Below are 14,069 nucleotides of genomic sequence, written 5' to 3'. Positions count from 1 at the left end.
TGTCTGTGATCACTGTTCCATATGTTTTTATATGGGAGAAATACTCTTGTTAAAAGCTGCATTGGTTGTTGTTTGTTTGATTGTTTTTTGGCCACTTGGGTGCAGCGGCCAAGGTGTGAACACATTAACATATTACTATCTTATAAAGATGGCAAACATTAGCCTAATTCCACATCCAGCAGACACAGAGCAACATTACTGAAGTCATGCTTGTCTCCACTTAATGAATGTTAGTTCAATATTCACTCTCCTTATCACTCTGTTTTGGTCACTCGGGGGGGAAAAAAATCAGTCAAATGTTCCACTTCCTTCACCATAATCACTAACTTTGTCTGTCTGCAGTTTGGCACCAGACAAGTATTACAGTAGGTTTATCAGACCTTGTTTCCTGAGAACAGCTGCCTGTTGATGCTTGAAACAGGGTTGATAAGAGGAGAGTACGCAGGCTGGAAAACCAAAATTTTGAGCTGAAAGAGGCTAAAAGCTCAGTAAAGCTTCAAATTTGGTGATAATTCTATGTAGGTTCATCTCAAGAAATTGTATTTGTAATTTCATTCACTTTTAATGCTTTAAAGGGTCTTTGACTTGGTTGCAGATATTGTTACCTGCAGATATGTGTTTTTTATGTATCATATTGTGTCTTTAAAGGTAGCAGAACCAACAGGTGATTTGGTTGTTTTATCATCTTGCATAATCATTTATTTAAAGTTCACACAGAGCATTCACAGCTTCTTATGTGTCAATCACTCTCATGGCTACTAAAAACAACAGCTGTCGTACGTTTTTTTATGTTTTTATGTTTTCCAGAGATGCCTAACTTTATCACTTATTCTCAACTTCATAAAACAAACAGATATTAATTTTAACTTTAAGGATTATTGTTCTAAAAGGAATATGTATCTGTGGCGGTGGCGCCAGGTGTTGTGAGGACTTTGGTAATAGCTGGGTCTGAATCTACACTGCAGTTTTCCCGCTCAGTTCTCACGGACCATATGCATTCATGAGAAGATGCACGGCAATAATTAAGAAAATATACATATGTTGGTGTTTGATTCTGTCGGCGGAATATTAAAGAGAGACGGGCTTGATGTGCTCGCTGTAAATTGACAACCACCTTTTGGTTTTTGAAATTAAAAAATCACATACGTTCCGTTCGAACGCAGGCTGTTCCGCGTACCGGCTGAGTCTGATGTTATGGATTTCCTTATCTTTGAGTCTTGAACATCTATTAATTAAAGCTTATCAAAGAAAGTGCATTTCCTTGCTTATGAAAGTCAAAGTCACGCTAGAAGATGTTACGGATTATGATGAATATATGAAGGCATTACATTTCCTTTTGCAGAACATGATGTTTGAGTTTCCGATCAGATGAAAGGTGATTGATCACTGTGGGGAATTAGATCAAATTATTTAACTGCTCAGTAATTCAGATATATAGATCACTACGCCTTTCATAGTTGCAGTGGAACTGTGTGACATGTAGAAAGTAACACTTTTAATAGTCTGGGTTGAGACGGCAGAAGTTATAATATTGCACAAACATAAACTAGCAATTCAAAATGATGACTTGGAAACCTTTTTAATAATAGACAGGTATTGTAATGAAGAGTTATGAAAGAATATTTTATTATACAGTCACCGCTATGCTACCACAGTCCTAAAGCTCATTATGTTGACACTGATGTTCATTATAACTCACCGTGTCTGATGAGCTGCTTGTCCCCGCACATTGTACTGCACTCGAAAGGCGGGACTGTAGTCGAGACTGTCAGTCTTATCTCATCCGTCACTTCTAGCCCGGGCTGATTTCATGCAAATGAGAACATTAAATCCAGATTCACACGAGTAAAAGTTTGCAGAGAGGGTCGTACGTGTTAAAGCACCTACTGTAGTGTTACCTGTGAGTAATGATAATAAGGAGAAATAGGGAAAAAATTCTGGGTTTTATTAAACACAGAGTATGTAATTTCTGTTGCTGAGGGTCTCTCGGTCAAAACAATAACAAAAGATGGTTTGAAGTAACGTGGGATGATGGGAGTTGTTGTCTTCATTGTTTAACAACCAGTTTCTTCGGGTTTGGATTACTTAAGTGTTCATCGTTCAGGATGTTTTTACCGGGAGCCAAATTATCCGCAGAGGTCTCCTCCTCTCCAGAACAAACTGATCTGGTTATTAAAACAGGTAAAAACACTAAATAAAGCAGTTTCACATAAAAAATGTTGTGTTTTTCTGACACTGTTTGGTGGGCATAGGATGTCTGGCAGGGGCTGTTAGCTGTGCTGCTGCTAACGTTTGCTCAGCTTGTTTCTCTGATAACTTGAGATCCAGACATTCAGCAGGTTTTGCTGAATTATCTGCAAAGGACTCCTCCTCCGCATGACCGTGGATGTTTGTATGGTGGTTTGGGTCTCGGTTTCAGAACCGTTACACCCCTAATGCCAAATCTCATCAACATGCAGTCTTTTGAAGGTCAAAGGTCACTCAACATAATTGAAGCAATTTGATTTCTTAAGTTTTCTAATTTAAATTAAATGTTTAAAATAAACACGATTAACTTCATATTCACTTAAATTTAGAAAATGCATTTCTATATTTATCTTTTTTTTTTTTTAGCAAATTAGCTGACCCCAAGGCGGGGAATGGATGCTCTGTGAATAAATCAAGTACAAAAGTCGAAACCTACAACAGCAACAAAATATTCAGCCGAATGAACCTAACACTACTATTATTCAATGCAGTTTAAACTTCCAGCGATTATGGATTGTCCCCAATATTTTTGAAATACAATGCTAAAATGCTACATACACTATGCTTCAGCTATAACAATCCAATAGTTTTATATACAGTATAATAGTATAATACTCAGAGGGGTAGTTTTTACTGAATTTGAAGTTACTTTTCATATTTAAGTACATTTTGCTACTATTACATACTTTTACTTAAGTGACATTTTTGAAAGTACTTCCTCCACCACTGCTCACCGATCACACAATTGGTGAAAGATGGAACGGTGTGATTCACTGGGGTCCAACTTGTAGTCTGTCATGTCTCAGCCAAGTCTCTGCAAGAATTTCTGACTCTATTTTACGCCTAATCTGACACAGTGACCGTCTCAAAAGACAAATTATTGGGTCTAATTTCAGCATAAGACGAGCGCTTGAAGAGAAGCATGAGTGTCTCTGCTTAGTACAGGGAGGATGTTTACAGGAAGTTTAGAATGTACAGTGTGTTTGTACAGAATATACAAACACACTTCTACTGAGATTCAGATTTTCAAAATGTTTATTAATGACATCAACTAACTTCAGCTTTGATGTCAAAATGAGAAAAATATATCAAACTGGATTTACTAGATATTTTCCACGTAATGTCTTTCCCTTTCATTTTGACGGAAGCTTAGAGATGAACACCAGTGATGATGATACAGAGGATCTGTCTAATAACAGCAGAAATGGTTGCCAACAGGGGTGATCAAACCAAACAAAATGATTGACGGTGGTCCAAATGTGGTTGCCCGGGGTAACTGGACAGCTGTTGCTGTCAAGCCATGTGAATGAAGAGAATACTGAAAGTAGAGTGAAGGAAAGCAAGAATCCCAGTGTGGTATCTGAAGGACTCGTAATAGTTTTTGGACTTTAGTACCATAAAGACCTTGATGCATTTTGGTTTTGATCTTTTTCTGTTTGTCCTAAGGACAGGATTTGGCCCTGACTGCTTTCTCAACAAAGACAGACAGACACACACACACACAAAGAGTAGAAACATGATGGTCATGTCTGCCTCATGACAAGTGTGTCAGTTGTATTGGAATAATTTTCATACCGATGTTTTTTTCACTGGCGGAATTATATATAGCTGCTGGTCAAGTTTGAGTTTGTTTAAAATATCCTCTCAGCCTCACTCAGTTCACAACTTCATTTGTTTTCTCACTCAGCACTTTGGGAATTCTTATGTCAGAATAATCAGTTGTTTATTCATTTATTTGCTGATTTGTTCATTTATTTGTGCAGTCTTCCATGTATTCACTCTTTTATTCTTTCATTTGGATCATTTATACGTTCATGTATCTGGTCATTCATTCAAATACTCCTCGGTTTGTTCATTTACTGATTCATTTTTTCTTGTGGTACTTGAGATTAATCTGTTTGATTTGATTCATTCATTCATTTGTTTGATTTTTTGGCCATTTCTTACCTCATCAGTGTCAATATGCATTTATTTCTTTGTTCATTTATTAATTTGACTGCTCATTCATTCATTCATTCAGTTATTTACTCCTGTATACATTTGGAAGTTTGTTAATTTATTGACTTACTATGTTCAACCATTCATCCATTGGTCCAGCTGATCACTCTTTCATTCATGCACACATTCATTCATTTATTAGGTGTTTCATTCATTCATCTATTCTTTCCTTTACCCATATATGAATTAGATATTTGTTTCATATTTGCAGGGGTCAACCATCCATCCATTGGTCCATCCGATTACTCCATTGATTCAGTTGGAAATTCATTCATCCATTCATTCATTCATTCAGTTAATCACCCATATATCCGTTTGGAAATTTGTTAATTGATTCATTTACCATGCTCAGCCATCCATCCATTGGCCCATGTGATAACTCATTCATGCACTCATACAATCATTCATTTGTTACATGGGCTGTCCATTCAATCAGTGAAACATTCATTCATTAACTTATATTTTCATCAGGGAGGTGGTTAATTAATTCATTTTCTATGTTCAACCACCTATACTTTGGTTTGATCACTCATTCATCCACGCATACATTCATTCGTTTATTAGGTGTTTCATTCATTCTTCTATTTATTCATCCATTCATTATTTACCCATATATCTATTAGGTAGTTTGTCATATATTTGCAGCGTTCAACCATCAATCCATTGGTCCATCTGATCATTCCATCATTCACTCCTTCATTCATTCATTATTTCTTTCAATTATTCACACACACAGCCATCAGGAAGTTTGGTAATTTATTCATTTACTATGCTCAGCCATCCATCCATTGGACCATCTGACCATCACTCATTCATTCACTCATACATTCATTAGATGATTCATTCATCCAACCATCCATTCATCCATTTTGTTTGGTTGTTTGTTCATTTATTCATTTACAAGGTTCTGTTTGCCATTTATCCATCACCCCATCTAAACACTCCTTCATTCACACATTCATCCCTTCTTCATTTGTTCATTCATCGGTCCGTTTGTTGCTTTCGTCCATTTGTCGTCCATTTGTTGTTTTGACCACTCTCCAACAAATCCACCCATTTATCCATCTGATCACTCATTAGTTCACTATTCATCCATATACTGTATTCATTTGTTCATCTGTCAGCTCATTTGTTGACTTGATCGCTCTCTGATCCATCAACCCATCCATCCATCCCTCCATTTATCACAGACTCGCTGATCTTTTATTTATAACCACCTCTGATATCCAGCTGTGGCCTTTGTACGAGGCTATAGCAAACTTTAGAGGACAAAAATATGAAATAAATCAAACATTACTGCCTCACTGGCCATTTTCCTACTGGGCTGCTGTCAAATTATCCTTCTACACAGTCTGAATGGCTCCTGATGGAAATTGTTTGGAAATGGCAGATAAATTTACATGCTGGGCTGAAGTCCAATATCCTCTGGCTTCATCCTCGGCTGTTAGTGAAAATTCTGTCCTTGTAATAAAAGAAAAAAAAAAACACTTAGAGGGGAGGATGAGCTCAAATGCTAACAGCAGGCAGATTTCCAATGACCTCAGTTTATTCCTCAATTCTCTGACCAAACCAAATAGATTTGTACCATTGGTGTTTTGAGGTAATTTAGGTTTCGATTCTACGTCTTGGCTCCAGTTTTTGTTTTAGAGTGTGAAAGTTTTAAATTTACAAAATTTTGTTATTGTGTTCAATAAAAACCACAAATCTGCAAATCTCCTCCAGCTGAGTTCCAAAACATTCAGCCTCATTATCAGACTAAATTGTAATTTTGGTTCACTATATTATTCAATCTGACATTGTGTTCATGTTACCCCCCATTTACGTTTGTTGACATTTTTCTGGCACAGGAAGATGACATCCTTAAGCTCACCTACAGAGCTCTGATTGGCTTGATTGTATTTCCAACCACAGGAACAGCCGTCACTGGGCACAAAAGCAGATCTATTTAAAAATATTGTGGGCAGCGTCTAGATCCAATAATTGTCAAGATATCTCTGTCTGGACTAAAGCAGTAGACCAACTGACATTGCCATACCATTAGCTCTTGGTGATGTGATTGGGGAGTTTTGTCATCACATAGTCAAAATGTTCTGTCACTGAATTTTGATTGGTTTTAATCCAGTTTGATGCAGAATTTATGTGGTGCAAAAACTTTTTAGGAAAATGTTAATCATCATTTCAGAGAATTATTTTCAGGATTGTGTCAGGCGCAAGTTTAGATAAATTGTATTACATCATTTCAATAGGAATAACGTGACACTCCGATTCAACTGAAGTAGCACTAGGTAGCGTCAATGACGAAGGAGCATAAAGTGAGTTTTGTCAACATGCACTGGTTGTATTGTTGTATTCCATGTGGTCAAGTTAGTTGTAGTAGTGAAAAGCAGGTGGATGGAGCCGGATGAAAACAGAGGTCTTAAACCATGCTGTCCCAGGAAGTGCGCCGGGCTTTGAAGCCAATTTAACATAGTGGTCAAACCGTGAAATTACAACCTCTGGGCTGGCACACAATCATGGGAAAAGGAGCGGCTGTAAAGCGGTGAATACATTTTCTGAGCGTCACAACGTCCAAGTTAGCTGGAGGACTAAACTGGACGTTAGCCATCTCAACCGGCGGAAGTCTCCAGTGAGCATGCCCCATGGGCGCTGGGGCCCATAGAGCATGAGCAGTACGTTTCATCCAGGTAATTTCTTTACAGCGGGAAGTGGCTTCTTTGGCTTCATGCACCACTGAGCAACTTTCATAGGAATGAATGGGGCCCCGCCTCCAACATTGTATCCAGTTCTCTTTATAAGCCATGCTTAATGGCCTGTAGGAGGTGCTAGAACACTTAAACAAAATAGATACAATGATTTTATCTTTATTATCATTTTATTTTTATTTATCATTTTGATGTTTTTCAAATAATTTTATTTGTACTGATTTCCACATGGTCTTTCAAACTAGCCCTTCTGTCTGACTTCACTGTAGACAATGGATGGATGGATAGTCCATCAGTGTCTAATGGTCTAATTTCTGTCCAAGAGAAAAATACACTACAGTGTTTATTTTCTGCACAACAGAGCTTCTCTTTTCCACTACTGATGTGTATATGGTATGAACTGACTGCTTGTATTTGAAGCTGACAGTGCCATAGTGATTCTCTCCTAGCTGTAAATGAGTGGTGGGGGCTGGGAAACATGGCCTCCTGCCAATGTACGAGCCCAACCCCCCAACAGCCTGCTCCCCTAAAAACATCCAAACACCCTCCAAAAACCATCGTCTGTTGGCTGAAGGTGGCATGAATACATTCAAAACACCAGGGATGGAAAGGGACTGAGTCTGTTGTTTGATTACAGGTGACATCATGGATGAATTTTTGTTTATGTATTTACTGTAATTTAACTTGCAGGTGAAATTACATTTATTCAAAATTATACATATTTTAATGTAGTTGTGTGTAATAGACATACCAGAAACTATCTTTTACTTTCATTTTTGTTCACCTCATGCGGTTTGTAGCAAGATTAATCATTGAGTTGGCATGAAAGTGCAGTTAACAGTCCCACGACAAGGTCTGTGAAGTAGCTGTTCTGGTGGTTTTAATCATATACATGATCTTCATCAGCAGATAGATTTGCTCAGTTGTCATAGAAGTGTAGATGTTTATTTAATTTTATCTGAGAACTTTAAGGACTTCTTGTTCATGTTTGTTCATAAAGACAATACTCATTCTTGACCTAGCAGTAGTTGACAAAACAGTATCATCTCGAGGTTCATATCGATCATATCGCATGATCTTATTGTCCATCTTTGACACTGGAGATTGCTGTTCACATCCTATCACCTATCAGTAGACAACATTACTTTCTTTTAACCATGACCACCACCTTATCCAAGTAATTTTTGTTGCCTAATAACCAATAATGGAATAGTTCAACCTTTTTGGGATGGTAAAAATGGGGGAGTTATGCTCCGGAACTATTTCTTGGCTAACAACAGTGGGGTGAAGTCGCTTCCTGGATTTCGTTGTCACAGTGAGGTTAACTGGCAACCTGTGGAGATGCTGCAAAGATGTACTGGGCAGATGGATAAACTGCCGTTTGTAAAGAAATCATTCCAACATGTAACTCCCCCTAAAACCAAAAACAAATGAGATACAATCTGTTTCCCACTGCTTCCAGTCTTTATGCTAAGCTAGGCTAACCCCATCCTGACTCCACGTTTGTAGGGTTGTAGGGTTACTCCACCGATTTTTCACCTTTTACTTGTAATAAAGAGTACTACTTAGCCTATGAAAGCAGTTGTGTAATGTCTTCTGTGTCTCTGAAGGGAGTTTTCCAAAGTCTGAGAAAATAACCCTGATGATGTCATCGTCTGTGATTGGGCTTGAGACTTTAAGTTTTTAAAAGAAATGCTGTGTCTGGGGGACGCAGAGTTTGAAGGATGTGCATTTACCCGGCAGGGAGTCTTTCCCTGCCTGGGAGTCACTATTTAGTTGCATTATCTGAAATATCGAATCCAGCTTTTTGGAGCTTGACATATACTAGGGAGGCCAAGTCAGGATATCTTGGCCTCTGCTGTCCAGTTTTGACCATTATTTTCAAAAACCTGTCTTTTGTAAGTCCAGCAACTTTATGACAGTTCAATGCTAAAATGCTGGGATGCACCTTTAACACACAGGCATGAGACTGATATTGGACAACTCATTTCACTCTGAGAAAGGAGGCAAATGAGCGCATTTGCCAAAATATTGAACTAATATATGTCTTCAACCAAACTTTAACTATATGGCAGATCAGAAAATGATCAGTGAAAACGGACCACTTTTGTTGTTTAGGCATAAGGGCTTGTTGAACATGGCCTACCTGAAAATGTGTGACATATCTCAAAAACTATTGACCAGATTTTGATTATTTTTATTTGGTATCAGGATCAAATGAACAGATTTTTTTAAATGTTCTGATCTAATTTCTGCTCCACAGAAGATGAACCCTTTAGGATTTTGATGGCATCATGGCCCTCCCACGAGCACCACCCTCAATACAATCTTAATTTATTAGGTTCATTGCTATCAAGCCTCATCATCAGTATGTTGTTTGTTCTCACCGCGTTTTTATGGAGATTTCTGTGGCTTCAGTGCTGCTGAGAGTATCACCTGAGCTCCCATAACCACCGTTGAAACACCCTCATGGGTTGAATTAATGTACAGTACACACACACACATACACACACACACACACACAGTCATGTTTCTATCACTTCAGAGGACATTACATTGACTTAAATTTCCTGGAGACTTATCCTAACCTTAACCATAACCACTACTTGCCTAACCCTAACCTTAACATAACCCTCAACTAACCTTAACTTTAAACCAAGTCTTCACCCTAAAATTAATGATTTACGTCATAAGGGAGGCAAGTCCCCACAACATGACTGTGTCAACAGATTCACATCCCCACAATGTGGCCTCTCTATGGCTGCTATCTAAAGGGAAATTTTGTCTACATAAGCAGAAAAACCCACATCATCTGGATGAAAGGATGGGAGAAGATGATCCTCCCCCTTCATTCTCTCTCTCTCTCTCTTGTTCTCACCACTGCTATCTTTGAGAGATATGTTTACATTTAGATAAGAAAGCCCTCTAGCACCTGTGGGAATTATGACTCTGGTCCATCAGGAACAAAGGAGGAAGTCAGGCCACAGAGTGATAATTTTAACTCAATCCAAGAAGTTTTTGTAACCTTATTTTAACCCAAACCATGATCTTTCCCTAAACATAGCCAAGTTTGTTTTACACCCAACCAAATGTTAGATCATAAAACTGATGTATTTGTCCGATATGTGACAGTTATGGAAGGCACAGACGTCGTCCTGCTGATTAGAAAATGCAGTTACAAAATATGTATTTTGATGTTTAATTGTGAGGACTTGTTGCCCTCTCTTACTGTCTATCATTCCCTCTCTCACAAACACTCTTTATATGTTCTTGTCTTGCTGTTTTTCAACATTTTTCTCCTTCTCTCAGTTTCCCCTCACTCTGTCGTTCATTCAAGCCAAAGCCACTGTGTCAGCCGTACACACACACACACACACACACACACACACACACACACTCAGCCACACGGACTCTCAGCCACACCAAAGTGTGCCTGTCATCCAGTTATCGCCTCACAGATCAGTAGGTTAGTTGTCGGCCGGCAGCTACAGCTGAGGCAGCAGCAGTCTGGATGTGAGGTTCTGGTGGAATGCAACATGAAAAAAAAGCCTTTAACCCTTCTCTCTCTCACACAAACACACAGAGACACACACAACCACACATCTGTCAGTAAAAAGTGCTGAAGGCTCCGTTTTGAAGCTGTGTGAGGTTTCAGAGGAGCTTAGAAGCTGCATTTACCTATTAAAAAAAGGTGCACACACACATACATACACTTATATTAAGCACATGTATGTAGATATGTTATTCCACAACCTTACATTTACTCTCTTGCAAACACACACACTATATTAAAATAAATTAAAAATGTTATTCATGTTTTTATGGAATATGCAGGTATATCTGTTAGTAATTAAAGCTCTGCAGCTCCACTCAGTATTACCTACATGACTCAAATCTAAAGCGCGAGCTGTGTTGACTTTCCATCACCTGCTTTGACTGCAGCAGGTGTGTGTCGTCCTCAGCTTCCCGTTCACTCCTCAGCAGTCCTTAACAAGCTGAACCGGTCCTTTTAAACACTCTGAGGGGCTCTCCAAACACACCGACCTCTGACCCCCACACCTCTCTGACAGGTCAAGAGCCTGCAGAGAGAGATAGAGTCATCCTATTACTGAAGCAGACAGCGGCTCTGTAGTCTCTATCTCTGTCTTTATCGCTAGTTCTCATTTGCTGTTTTTTTTTTTTTTTAAATCTCCCCATATATTTATAAAAGTAGGTTTTGTTTGAGGTATAAAAAACACAATGAGTCCTTTGATGCTCTGCTGCTTTTCAGTATGTCCCTTTTATCAGCCTTTAATATGTCTGAGTGGTTATATGGGAGTGTACGATCGTCTCTGCAAAACTGACCTGAGATTTTGTGCAATGGCAGGAAAGGAAAACATGTGGTATGAAGTCATTTCAGCATGTTGTTTCAGTGGTTTGTTGTTGTATGTGTAGCCATAACGTCTAATGGGAACTTCAGTGTAAAAGATTGGGGACAAAATCCACAGTCCTGGTTCTGTGTGAAAATGCATTCTAGGTTCAGCTGAAGCTAATTCGAAGCTTCAGCAGACGAAGAGTCAGACAATAAAAGTGGGTATCTCCAAAATTACAGCTGCTTTAGTATGAAAGGTGTTGATTTACAACAAATTTGTAATTTGCAAATTTGTGTTTTTGTCTGATCCCTGTTGCTTTGCTGCCTCTCTCTATCAAGATGCAATATTTCCACAGATCTGTGGAATGTGTCGGTATGAAGGCCAGGCATAACTCTGTGTGTGTGTGTGTGTGTGTGTGTTTGGAAGGCCGACAGTTCCTGTGCGTGGGCTTTACAGTGGAATCTGGTTACCAAGGGAGTATGTGTGTGTGTGTTCATCACTTCATTCAGTCCGTACTGACCAATGGCGTAGCAGCCAGAAATACAAGCCCTCAACAGCTGGTCTTGAAGTCAAGGAAGAAAAAAACAAGGGCAAGTCAAAGACTGTTTACATGACGGGAAATATCAATATATATTATATATATATACAAAATAAATAAAATCTATCAATCTGACATAAATAACTCCTCTCTCCTCTTATATCCACTCATCCTGTGCATCTTTGTGTGTGGTGAGATGTTCTTCTCACAGCTGCTCTCCAGCTCTGAACATGCACACACACACACACACACACGCAAACACTCACACACTGATCCAGCTGCTTGTTGCTCTCAGGAGACCTTCAGCCGTCGTTAGTCTCATCTGCCGGCCACATAGATCAACACTTTATTTTATTTTACTATTGATCACAAATACACACAAACTATGTAAACTGTGTGTGTGTGTTTTCAATTTCGCCATACTGATACATCAGCTATGACATTTGACAGTTTATATGTGTGTGTGTTATGCATTATATGAACGTTCTGAGTGTCAGGACCACCCAGTGTCATTATGACTCGATGGAGCTACTGGGTTTCTATAGTCATAAAGTTTTTGAGACATACACATATTTTTAATCGCAAAATTTTGGCATCTCCGAGAATTTAATCATTTCATTGCACCTTAAAGTTAGTGGAAAATTAAGATCATGGATGGCTGGAACATTAGTTATCATGATGTTCTCATCATAACTCTTTATTCTGATAATTCTGTTTGTTGTTGATGTCGCTCAGAGACTCAGAAGTCTTGACTGCTGGATCACAGGCTCAACAACACTGCACAGCATCAGGCAGCAACATATGTGCACACAACAATTGTCATTTTAGTGAAATACACAATATGACCTCATGCAACAAGCTCATCTTTAATGGCACATTACCTCACTAATGTAGCAATCCTAAATTTAGCATCAACCCTTCCTATAGTGTTTGTGTTTGCTTGTTTTTCATTTATAGACTTATAAATAGTAACTACATGTGTCACTCAGGCATGCTATATGTTCCTTTGTCAGGACAAGTTATTATCATTTTGCATGTGAGTAGTACTATACATGCTCTAGGAAATAACTAATATTGTAAATTTAAGTTTGGGTATTTTTGTCTTTATGTCCACAATTTTTCAAAATAAGACAAATATCCATACATGAATGGATAGAGGAGATTGATTGGGGTCCGAAGATATAAGAACTATGTTGATGGGACATTCTGAGCCTTAGTAAAGTCAAAAAATGCACTGATGGATCCAAAAGAACAAAATACAGAAACACCTTTTTCATTTATTTTATCACTTTTGTTGATTGTAATTGTTCTGTATCAGACAGCGAGGCATTAATAGGTTTTGTGACATCATTCTGATTGATATCAAGTTGTGATGTCACGTCTTTTTTTTTCCTTTTATTAAATTATGGTGAATCTTCTTCACTGAGTTACATGCTGTGTTTGCTTCTCAACACTAAAATGATTGACTGAGTTACTTTTACTGGAGAAAAAGTTATAAATTTCATGATTATGAACCAAGATCTCAATTTATAAAATGTTTACAGCATGTGTATGTTGCCTCTTTGACAGAGTTATGATTTTTAGATTAAGGGGTACAAATTGTGATGCAAATTGCGTCACTCAGGCACAAAGGGTTAAGTTGTATCCTACACTACTATAATAGCATAACCTACTCACCTTCTCATCCTGAGCAACACTGCAAAATCAATCTATAATCCCTAAAGAGCAATTGATCCCTCTTCCTTTGGAGAGCACAATGTCATAAAACTGTAGTGCCACATAAAAATTGATGTGTTTCTTTATTTTCTGTTTTTTTTTCGTTGAGATTTTTGGCAGAAGTAAAAAGGGTCAAATTATGAAATCGATACTTGCAGCAGTTGACTCTGTGTTTGTTTAACAAGTTCTCATCAGGCATCACGGAGGCAAAGCAGGGCGTTACTCTCTGTCTCTGTCAGTGAAGTTAACCCTCTTCCCACTCTGATGTGTCTAACATCAAACAGTATGCTGTCACACACACACACACATACAATAAACACATTCAAAAAGCATGAAATACACATACTGATGCATGCACAAGTGATGCATGTGTGTCTTTGCGCACACACACTCGTTCATATGAGTAAACCAGTCTTGATCCATGCGATGTGGGAAAACGAGTTGATATTTTTCATGTGTTTCCTTCATCAGAGCTCAGTTCTGCAAGACTTTTGGATTCTTATCTGTGACAGATGA

General features: G+C 38.3%; 1 protein-coding gene across 6 annotated transcripts in view; it reads left to right on the top strand.

Moving 5' to 3' along the window:
- The window catches only part of LOC137170309 (transcription factor 4-like), a 238,616-nt gene that overhangs the window by 109,995 nt on the left and 114,552 nt on the right, over positions 1 to 14,069 (top strand). The gene's annotated exons all lie outside the window — the stretch shown is intronic.

Source organism: Thunnus thynnus, chromosome 19 (assembly GCF_963924715.1).
Source record: "Thunnus thynnus chromosome 19, fThuThy2.1, whole genome shotgun sequence".
Lineage (NCBI taxonomy): Eukaryota > Metazoa > Chordata > Actinopteri > Scombriformes > Scombridae > Thunnus > Thunnus thynnus.
The sequence above is the reverse complement of the archived record's forward strand: the minus strand, read 5'-3'. Positions and strand labels throughout refer to the sequence as shown.